Below are 9,611 nucleotides of genomic sequence, written 5' to 3' on the forward strand. Positions count from 1 at the left end.
CAATAATGGGAGATAACCGCAGCTAGCTGCAGTCATTGTAAAATAGCATACAGACCTAATTACAATAAAAACAGACCTTTTTACCAGAGGCAGGGCATATCAGGGTTTAATATATAGTCCCCTAAGCCATTAAATCAATTATACAAAGGCCATTTTTGATGAAGCACACTGCACATGCCATATTGATTCATTCTCTTACGCTAATAAGCCCACAACATCCTAAACTTGAAATTCAGCCTGGGCCACTTGCCAATGCTGTCTGGGGCTAAAACCTTACTTTACAACTTCAGTATAATAGTTAATGTAAGTAGTTCAAGCAAAGAGAAAGGTGGCTGCAAAGGTGACATTCGAGTTAGGAAATCAAACATTATTACCCCAAAACAACTGTGACTTTCCAATAAGATTACATTGTAGGGTTCTTTGCCCTTCTTTGAGATCCACAGTACATCAGCTTAAATCAATATCAAATTTAGGAGTAATCAATCCTTCCATAAATGTAAATTTGAGCTAAATCTGTGTGGAAAGCCGAGCTTTGAATATATTATAATCGCCACCTGTAAACTATGTTACTATTTTTATACATCCACTGTGTACAGTATAGCAACCTTGTCCTGTCTGGCAGTCTTCCAGACTTAAAAGATTCGAGCAAGAGACAGCGGCAAAATAGCTTCAACTTTTATTGCTTTAAATTCCCTGTATAAATACATTTATATAAACGTATGCTGAATATAGTGTCAGCTGATCAACGACACACACTGGGTGGTCAGCAGAAAAATAATTACTGAATATCACATCCAATTATCTTATACTTCTCTAAGCTGTCCTAAATCCCTGATGAATGTTCTGAATAAAAATAAGTAAAACAATTTCTAACTCGGCACATATCCTCTTTTTCCCTGGAAGTCTATGTTTCTATGCTCTGAAATGTTCTTATTGCAAAGAGGTTTAGTAAAAGGACTTGCATTTTATTTATTGAAAAATATATTCTTCCATAACAGGATATCAGGGAAGCCAGAGACTGCCTTTCACTTTAATGTAACATGTTGTACACACATAGGGCGGGATGTATTAAGATACATCGCCGCCCCACACTGCGCATCGCAGCGATGTTGATTGCATATGTACTAACATATGCGATCAAAATCGCAATGCGGTGACGGAGTCCCCGCGTGATACCTGTAAGGTGGTGTGCGGGGGGTCTCCATCACCTCCTCGGGATCTTCACCTGCTCCCCTGCCGGGAAGCAGGCAGCAGGCTAACCCGGTGCCTCCTCCTCCCCCCTGCATCCGGAAGGACCTCCGGCTGCGTTGCTAGGGGGAGGAGGAGATTACCTTCCGGCTCCAGGCTTCCTGGAGGAAGGTATGTTGGGGGGGAGGGGGGGAGGCATCTGCGGCGGGTTGCAGCGGCCGGCGAAAAGAAGCCCATAGGATTCTATAGGGTATCGGCATCCAGAGATGGCGATACCCTCATCGGCGAAAACGCGCCGGTCGGGTGATGGTACATTTGAATATGCGGTAAAACCCCCGAAAACGGGGGTTTTACAGCATTTTCTTTAGTACATCCCACCCATAGACATCAGGACAAAAGGCATTGCCTTCAGATACAGTTCATGGATTCGTCTCCACCAAGACAGGCATACTTTATACTCAAAGCTTACAAGGTCTCTAGTACAACATTAGTAGGCATCATCTGCATGAATAATCTCACCCGGGAAGAATTAGGCACTTCTTTTACATGTGATGACTGTTAAGATATAATGGTGTCCCATTAGTATGTGCTCCAAGTTCACACAAATCTAATCATAGCAGACCATCCACAAGCAGCGCTATCTTAATGTATAGTCACACTGGGCAGCTGCCCACGTCCCCATAATTCTAGAGGCCTTCGAGCAGAGGTGTGTGTTGGTCACACAACCATAGCAGCGAGGACGAGGTAACATTTTTTACCTGTCTCCGAGCCTGCAGACAAAAAGTAAATGGCTGGCAGGATGCTGATTGGTGGATGACTGGAGCTATCCACCTATTGGAGTGCTGACAGCCATTCACTGTGTGGAAGCATTTGGAGAGATGGCACATGACAGCAGTTGGGGCATTGCTTTGCCTATGGTCTACAATGCTGTTAAGAGGGCCCTGTCCACAAGGGACCTATCTGCCTTGTTCACATCACTGTAACAGGTGTCACCAGTCTAATGCAATTTTTGTTGCATCTTTTTGGGACTATAGTTACATTTAGTGTCCTTCATATTTATCTATCTTTAGTGTTGCAATAGGAGTAGACCAGTTATTCTGTAGATTACATGAGTAAATGGGCTCATAACTCAATACTGCTGCTCCACAGCACATGCGTGTGGCTTGCAGGGTGCCTATCCAGTAACACTCCTGCTTAGCTCCCTGAAGCTTCCTTACCACATTCTGGGCAGAGCTTTGCTTCCCAGAGGCAGTGGCCCATCATGATGTCATAAGTACACTGCCACCCTGTTATGGGTCTTGGCCACACTGTTCTGCCTTCCAATATAATGTGACCTTCAGATTACAGATTTTCAGGAAAAAACTGTGTTCTGTCTTTCCAATGTAGTATGAGCTACAGTCCACATATTATCAGGAAATGCCACAGTGTTGTCTTTCAAATGTAGCTTGACCAACAAACTACTGATTATCAGGATAGGCCCAGAGTGTTCTGCCTTTCCAGTGTAACGTGACCTACAGGTTACTGATAATGGGGACTGGCTCAAAATGTTCTTCCTTTCCAATATAGTGTGACCCCCAGGCTGCATATTATCAACTATATCTAAAGTAATATGACCTCCAGATTACAGAATATACTAATGTGACCTCATGATTACAGATTATCAAGACAGGTTCAGGGTGTTCTGTAAATCTATATTATGTAATGCTGCCTCCAGTTTACAGAATAACAGGTCAAACTCTTTCAATTTAATGTAATATGAGCTCCAGACTACATATTACAGATTAGAAAAACATGCTCAAGCTAGTCTGTTTTCCAATGTATTGATGTCTCCAGAGTACAGATTACCAGGGACTGTTTTTTAGCAGGATACCTTTCCAATGCAATATGACCTCTAGACTACAGATTATCAGGACTGGCTCAGAATGGGCTGCCTTTCCAATGCAATATGACCTCTACACTACAGATTATCAGGACTGGCTCAGAATAGGCTGCCTTTCCAATGCAATATGACCTCTAGACCTCAGATTATCAGGGCTAGCTCAGAGTAGACTGCCTTTCCAATGCAATATGACCTCTAGACTACAGATTATCAGGACTGGCTCAGAATAGGCTGCCTTTCCAATGCAATATGACCTCTAGACTACAGATTATCAGAATAGGCTGCCTTTCCAATACAATATGACCTCTAGACTACAGATTATCAGGACTGGCTCAGAATAGGCTGCCTTTCCAATGCAATATGACCTCTAGACCTCAGATTATCAGGACTGGCTCAGAGTAGACTGCCTTTCCAATGGAATATGACCTCTAGACTACAGATTATCAGGACTGGCTCAGAGTAGACTGCCTTTCCAATGCAATATGACCTCTAGACCTCAGATTATCAGGGCTAGCTCAGAGTAGACTGACTTTCCAATTCAATATGACCTTTAGACTACAGATAATTAGGACTGGTCACCATGCTGTCTTTCCAAAGTAGCGTGCCTCCAGATTTCAGATTGCCAGGACAAATTTAAGAGTGTACTGCCTTTTTATGTAATATATTTTGTGACTGACAGTTTATTAGGACACTTGCAAAATATACCAGCTGTATATTTGAAGTAATATGTCTACCACAATGCAAAAAAACAAAACAAATCAGGGCACAGGCAGAGTGTGCTGACTTTCTATCTATTGTTGTGTAGCAATCTGACTCCTTACTATCTAGACAGGGGCTGAGTATGCTGGTTTTCCATTGAGTGTGCCCTACAGACTACAGATTATCAGGACATATGCAATGTGTGCTGGCTTTCTATCTACTGTGAAGCAATTATTCAGCTGCACATTGTCAGATTCACACATGTCTGATATTCCATTGAAGGTAGTGCGATCGACTAGTGGTTGCACATTATCAGGAATAGTTCAGATGGCTCATTTGTCACTTGACTATTAGTTGCATTGCATTTTAGCTATGTTATTTATGTATTAATAATAATCAGTCTTTTCCGCAACTGACTTTTTTAATTTTTCAACAAAAATGGTCCAGCTATGTAGTAACGGTAACTCGCAGCGACAGTGGTAGTGGTAGCCGCTGTCCCTGCAAGTTACATTCTGGGGGTATTATTACATTTGTAAAAGGCTTCTCCTGGGAAACCGACACCACACATACACACAATATCTGATTTTGGTGCCAGATGGAGGCTGCAGGAGAGGGATCGTAAAATCCCTCTCCTGCTAGAATCACTCTGTAGGCATAAAGCGGTTTCTACCAGCTGAGGATAGCGTGAACCAATGGGATCAAACTCAGACTGCAGGCCCCGTTAACCCCATATGAGGACTATGGTCTGCAGTAGTTAGCCTTTTGCAGGACATTTCTGTGAAATTTCCTGCATTGGGCTAAATTATGCAGAAACTGCTGTTTCTGTAAATTTTCAGAAAATTGGGTTTGATAATACTCACTATAGTGAGAGAGATGATGTCCAATTTTGCTTATATCACAATAATACAGTATACGGTACCTTAAATGGTACAATTGCATGCTATGAGCAATCAGTTATCTGTGGTGATATTAAAACAGACAAATATCTGAAAGCTGTAGACATATTAGTGTTAGCTTGCCAGAAATAGAATTTATTGCTAAACATCTTGCAGTGAGTAACTAATTACATTTTTTATATGGATACATCAATACTATAGAGTGTAGCCAGCCTATATGATTTAATTAAAGCAGATTTTTCTGTTTTGTCTAGTTCTAAATTATCAATTGTGTATTAGACATATTGGAATGCACTTATGTACATTGGGTTTGTGTTGTGTTGTGTTAAACTAATCTATATTCCAGTGCTTTTGGAGTAAAAAGAAATGTTTAAAGATGAGCCTCATGCAAAATCCATACAGGAGTATGGAATTGACATCTACTGTCTTTTCATCTGGAAGCGTTTTAACTCTTTTCTTAACACAGTGTATGCTGTAACATCAGGAGACACAGAGCTACTGTGTAGGTGTTAGATATAGAGTATTTCACATTGAATTACTTAATAACATTGATGCCCTGGTTTTGCTGGAAGCTGTCGGACTGTGACATTGCACAGGTTTATGTGATAATCTCTACTTTGTACTGATCACAGATGAAAACAAAATGCATTATTGCGATGACAACACATCTTTCAGTTTCAGCTGTAGTTAACATCTCTCACTGTAAAAATGTTACATTGTGAGGTAATCAATGTGACTTTTTTAATAATCTGCCGTACTTTTGTGTACGTCACTGAGGGATATTTAGGTGGGTTACAAACCACATGTAATATGTGAGGTGATAACTATTCAAAGTGACTAATTTTTAATAATTTGCCATACTTTTGTGTACATCACTGAGGGATATGTAGGTGCCTTATAAACCATATGCAATATGTTTTATCTAATTATTGTCTCTTCACCATAAACAAAACAAATTATGCAATAGCAAATGGAAAAATAGAATTCCAAAGTCTAAAACACTCTGGCAGAATATGCTGTGTATGTATTAAAACTTTACAAATATCAATTACAGTACATAATGGTATCACAATACAACAATAAATGTGTGTGTGTGTGTGTGTGTGTGTGTGTGTGTGTGTGTGTGTGTGTGTGTGTGTGTGTGTGATTGTGTGTGGTTCCAGGATCAGGTGTAACCAGTATGCAGTGTCTGCAATTTAAAATATAAGATTATTTCCTCACAGTGCAATTTATAAGGTGTAGGTGAGGTTCAATGAGATCGTATATTTGTACAATGATAAGAAGGGTAATTTTACAAGACGCTCAATAGACAGATTACTGTACATAATGACAAGTTCTAATTGACACAATCCTTTTCAGTGTTGTCTTAAGTTGTAACTAAGATTGGATAAGACATTTATCCCTAAGGTATCCTGAAAAGTACATCTACATGCAGCTGACAGAATCATTTATATCGGTCTTTTGTACAGTACACAAACTAGCAGCACCTCATCTTTAGAAACTAAAGATTGCCATCTCAATGCTCTACAGCAAATGTTACTATTCAATTAAGAATTTTGTATCTGAGCTGAACTTTTAAAGTGGGGTATCTGATTGCAAATTTGCCAGGAAAGACACTTTATGAAATTGCCTGGCATCAGAAAATAAACTGCTTTTACTTTCAATTAACTTACCTTTAGCCCGGACAATCCAGACTGTTAGTAAATATTGGGGTCTCCTGTCCTTATATCAAATCTACTGTTGCAAGCACAAAGCCATAAAGATGGGTTGACCGTGGATACGTCTGTATCTTCCATTGGGACAGTCAAGTCAGCTATTGCAAAGGTCACTTGGACACCTCTAGAGAGGCTGTAACATCTGGAAGGAACTGCCCAGCATCACAACAGCCACTTACTGCCCATCGTGTCCCCTACTTGTCACATATAAAGCAGGATTCCACACAAGCTGGATTATCTCAAATCAACGCTGCTCAGTAATTCTTTTATACAATGTAAAAAAAAAATCCATGTTTCGTCTTCTTGTAATTCCTTGTAAATCCAACGAGTAGGTTTGTTGTAGATTTTCCCATTCAAGAGCTGTCAGAAGTTATCGCTGCTTCATTATATAAGTGCAGCTGATTAACATACGTGTCTCTGGAGGCATGTCATGTGTCTAACACGTTAAGCAACACTCACTTCTTCCACTTAGCCTGATCTATCCTTTACACTATATGGGGCTTCTCAGAAATTCCCCAAATATTATGTTCTGTCACTAATACAATTTTTTTGTAATAAGCTTCTGATAAATCCTTCTTAATTTCCTCTTCTTCGGAATTTGTTTTATTGGTGTGTGAATGTGGATAAGAAAACTCCTTCTTAGGATTGTCGGATTCTCATGCTGTTGGATTAATTATTTTTAGCAGTAGTCTAATGTTTAATCTTCCTCCTTCTCTCAGCCACCCAGAACCTTGCTGGAAGGAGAAAAGGAGTTTCTCTTGAAGGAAGGGCTGGAGGTGGGAGGGTGAATGTGTGTGTGTATATATATATATGTGTGTGTCTATGTTTGCGTAAGGTTCTGACTTTTTTCCCACTAACTTTAATCTTTCTTTTCTCACTAACTCCTCCTGCTGGCCAATATCAGGTTACAGAAAATATGACATTTTAACCCTTGAGCCACTGACTAACCCTGTGGCACACTGTGCAGCCTTGCACATGAAATTCAGTTTCAAATACCAATGGGAATTCTCTTAAAAGATCTATGCAGGATGAAAGTGCAATAAAGACATTGACAAGCTTAATGGATCGTAGAATTGTCTCATTATAGCTAATTGCAGTCTTCAAGCATCAGTAACATGAAAGATTGTTAGCTAAATATATGCTTAAAAGTATTGCTTATTGATACTTGCTGCACAGCTACAGTAACTGATTTATTGCATGACATTACACAGAGAAATTCATTGAGAACACAATTAAGTTGGATCATTTCTGTATAGCAGCAAGTTGAATATAATGGCAGCAGCATATTCCAGTTAATCATGCCATTCTGTCCTATTTAGTCTAGAATATGTTAAATAATATATATGGTTTAATCCTATGCAGCAGGATGTAAGGGCTTGCGAGATCGCTGGAGGTGCGGGACAATGGGCGATCGACGTGGACATATTTTTTAAACGGGCAATCATGTACAAGGCATGGACTTTTTTTAAGTCCCAGATTGGCTGGCATTCTGCACTTCCGGCGATCTGGGACTCCATTACATGCCGCCGATGATCTATTATATTTTTTCAATAAAACAGTACCAAATCATATTAATGACATAAATGTACTCTGGAAACGAATGGGCCCTACACATTGGCCGATCCGTCGCCGAGCTGCCCGACGGCGGATATGGCGCGGGGGGCAGTGACGGGGGGAGTGAAGTTACTTCACTCCCCCCGTCACATGGCTCCATAGAACTGCAGACAAATATGGATGAGATCGTCCATATTGGCCTGCATGCACAGCCAATGGGGGACCAGCGATGAACGAGTGCGGGCCGCGCATTGCTCATCGCTGGTGCCTCCACACTGCACGATATGAACGTTATCTCGTTCATTAATGAACGAGATCGTTCATATCGTGCAGTGATGTCGGCTAGTGTATAGGGCCTATAAGGGGCCCTACACACTGGCCGACCCGCCGCCGAGCTGCCCGACGGCGGATACGGCCGACGAGTGACCCGGCGGCGGGGGGGCAGTGACGGTGGGAGTGAAGTTTCTTCACTCCCCCTGTCACGCGTCTCCATTGAAGTGCAGGCAAATATGGACGAGATCGTCCATATTGGCCTGCATGCACAGCCGACGGGGGACCAGCGATGAACGATCGCGGGGCCGCGCATCGTTCATCGCTGGAGCCTCCACACTGAAAGATATGAACGAGTTCTCGTTCATTTATGAACGAGATCGTTCATATCTTTCACAAAATCGGCATATGTGTAGGGCCTATAAGAGTTTTTTAAAATAGGGCAATTTACTAACAATGTGCAAAAGTGCATTATGCCCTATAAGACATTTGTATTCATTGCCTAAGATACGTAACAGTGGCGATCAACAGATGGCCTGGGTAGCCTTCTCGGTCACCCGCGGCCCCCAGCTCAGTACTCCGATCTCACTTTTTTTCTTACAAAGTACAGTATAATAATTTATATTATTTTTGCCCCATTAATTAACATATATCATCACGGCTATTTGCAGCAATACCAGATGACATAAACCCCATTATGTCATCTGATATTGCTGCAAATAGCCGTGATAATATATGTCAATTAATGAGGCAAAAATAATATATAAACCACTGAAATCATGTAGGGACAGCACTACCAATAGGGGACTGTCCCGGTGATGAAGTTAAAATATTATAACCTCCTTCATCACCTACTTATCATGCTACAGAACAAGGTGTCCAGGAAACCAGGATTGCCTCTGAAACTGTAGCCTATACATTATATAGGAGTTAGGAAATTTTACCCACTCCACAGTCCCAACTTGGGACTTTGTTCGGTCTGCAGCATTAATTAGCCAAATACAGGAGATATCTCTTAAATATCTTGCCTCTAGGCTTATCTTAAATGGCGAAGATACCTAAACCGTACAGAGACATCCCTTTCCGCTTGTTTTGGTCCCTTTCCCCTGTCATTAATGATTCAAATAATACAAAGAAGATATTTATGACACATATTCTGTGTCATAAGTATGTCCTTTATATTAATGTAATCATTATCACAGTTTAAATGTGTTTGGGAGGCACCGATCATGGTGCCTCCCGTTGTCATTAGGACAGAGACAGGAGCAGGGGGCGGGCGGGGCCATGCCACAGGCTGTAAAAGCCCATTGAAAATAAACTGAAAAGCGGCACCATTAGAAGTGCCACTGTGATACAGGGACGTGCTTTCAACCCATGAAAGCACGCCCCTGTCAATGAGGCTAGAGTGAT

The 9,611-nt window shown here is 41.2% G+C and overlaps 1 protein-coding gene across 1 annotated transcript in view; it reads right to left on the bottom strand.

Moving 5' to 3' along the window:
* The window catches only part of NRTN (neurturin), a 221,881-nt gene extending 214,706 nt beyond the window's left edge, over positions 1-7,175 (bottom strand). The window contains exon 1 of the mRNA XM_063916677.1: positions 6,336-7,175. The gene's annotated coding sequence lies outside the window, so the exon portion shown is untranslated. The remainder of the gene's footprint in view (positions 1-6,335) is intronic.
* Between the last annotated feature and the right edge of the window lie 2,436 nt (positions 7,176-9,611).

This window comes from Pseudophryne corroboree, chromosome 1 (assembly GCF_028390025.1).
Source record: "Pseudophryne corroboree isolate aPseCor3 chromosome 1, aPseCor3.hap2, whole genome shotgun sequence".
NCBI lineage: Eukaryota > Metazoa > Chordata > Amphibia > Anura > Myobatrachidae > Pseudophryne > Pseudophryne corroboree.